The sequence below is a fragment of the Lynx canadensis genome, chromosome C1 (genome assembly GCF_007474595.2).
Source record: "Lynx canadensis isolate LIC74 chromosome C1, mLynCan4.pri.v2, whole genome shotgun sequence".
NCBI classification, from domain to species: domain Eukaryota; kingdom Metazoa; phylum Chordata; class Mammalia; order Carnivora; family Felidae; genus Lynx; species Lynx canadensis.
Genome location: NC_044310.1, coordinates 215,622,497 through 215,624,574, shown reverse-complemented (window position 1 = coordinate 215,624,574; position 2,078 = coordinate 215,622,497).

Sequence of the window (2,078 nt, the reverse complement as noted above, 5' to 3'; positions counted from 1 at the left end):
GGACGCAAGTTTGTGTAACTAAAAGGGCACGATTTGGTGATGGACTTCTGTTCTAAAAATATGTCAAATCTGGTCATTTTTTTTTTTTCAACGTTTATTTATTTTTGGGACAGCGAGAGACAGAGCATGAACGGGGGAGGGGCAGAGAGAGAGGGAGACACAGAATCGGAAACAGGCTCCAGGCTCTGAGCCATCAGCCCAGAGCCTGACGCGGGGCTCGGACTCACGGACCGCGAGATCGTGACCTGGCTGAAGTCGGACGCTTAACCGACTGCGCCACCCAGGCGCCCCAAATCTGGTCATTTCTTAAGGGACCAATGCAGAACACAATCCAAGAACGTCTCCCTTTAACGCATTTTGATCTAACCGTAATACAATTGTGTTTTTCGTAGGGGCGCCTGGGTGGCTCAGTTGGTTAAGCATCTGACTGTTGATCTGGGCTCAGGTCACGGCCTCGCGGTTCCTGAGTTCAAGCCCTGCATCAGGCTCTGCGCTGACGGCCGGGAGCCCTGCTTGGGATACTGTCTCTCTTTCTCTCTGCCCCTCCCGCACTTATGCCAGCACGCTCTCTCTGCCTCTCTCAAAATAAACTAAAACAAAATTTTTTTTTAAAAGGCTAACATGATCTGTGCTTCTAAACTTTAATGACCGCATCTCTCCTGTAACAAGCTACTTGTTTGTGTTTACATGAGGGGAAGGTATTTTGCTGTTAACCATTCTGTCACACTCCTTATCTTCTTCAAGAGACGTCTGTTGTTTGCAATTTGGAACGTTAAAAATTTTAATTACTAGATAATGCTTTTAGGGGCACCTGGGTGGCTCAGTGGGGTGAGTGACTGACCTGTTATTTTGACAGATACTGTCCACTGACTCTCCATTGGGACTCTACAAACTTCCATTTCCATTGGCTGCGCATGAGGGCACTTGCTCCCTGAGAACTTTGCCGGCAGTGTTATTAAACTTTGGGTTCTCGTACACTTTTGATTTGCTTTTCTCTCATTATGGGAGAGGCTCAGGGCATTTGAATTGTGTCAACAGCCCTTTGTATTTTCTTCTCCGTCAAGTAGCTATTCATATCCTTCACGTCGTTTGTCCTTGCTTCCGTTTCGTTCTTTAAGGTCTTTTTTCTTAATACTTTCTAGGATCTCGATATGTAGTAGGGAGATCGGCCCTTTGCCTGTGATTTGAGTTGTAAATATTTCTTGTGTGCTTGAATATGTTTCTATCACCTTTGACTATAAAGACTGGAAGTGATTCTAGAATCTGGATGAATTCAAAGGAGACTACTGGTCACTGATGTTTACAGAAAAGCTCCATGTTAACCCTTCAAGCCTGTGTTGGTCGCCTTACTGCATGCTTTCTGCAAAATTCTCTGCATTAACTATTCTTTTACGAACGCAAAATTGAATGCTTAGTTTAACGTGTTGGAAGATAAGAATAAGGCAAAGTAAAGAAGCCCTCCAGTCATGTTCTTTGCCATGTACTGAACCCCCACTCTATGCCAATCATCCATTGTGTTGTCTTTTTATCAGCATGAAAAGTTAGTGACTGTACAATGCAGGACTTGTTTAATTCCATCTGCAACTTAATTCCCTTGCCAGTGCGGTGACATATCCATAAGTTCCAGGTATGGGGACAGGGATTGGTGGGAGCATCGTTCTGCTGACCATGTTACGTGGCTGGCAGTGCGGTGCCTCTCAGGGAGGATTTCCGTTGTCCCACTGGAACGTGTGGCATCATCCCCTCCAGCTCCATGGCAGAGTCAGGGAGACCCGGAGCCTTTATGTCAGCTGGGGAAATGGGCCTGGCCCAGCAGCCGTTTCAGTAGACCCGGGAGTCTACAAGTGCCTCACAATGATCTCTGATAGCTCCTGAAGGAGCTGAGTTGAGTTGATGGTAGGGGGGCTGATTGTTTCCTCGAGGTTCCTGGGTTGGAGAAGGGCACCTGTTCTAGTGGCTCTGCCGAGATAACTTGGAGTATTTGTTAAAAACACTACAGACCTACGGATTCGTATATTTAAGTCAAGGTTGCCCGAGCCCGCGTTTTAACACTCTTTCCAGACGCTTGTTCCTCAGTA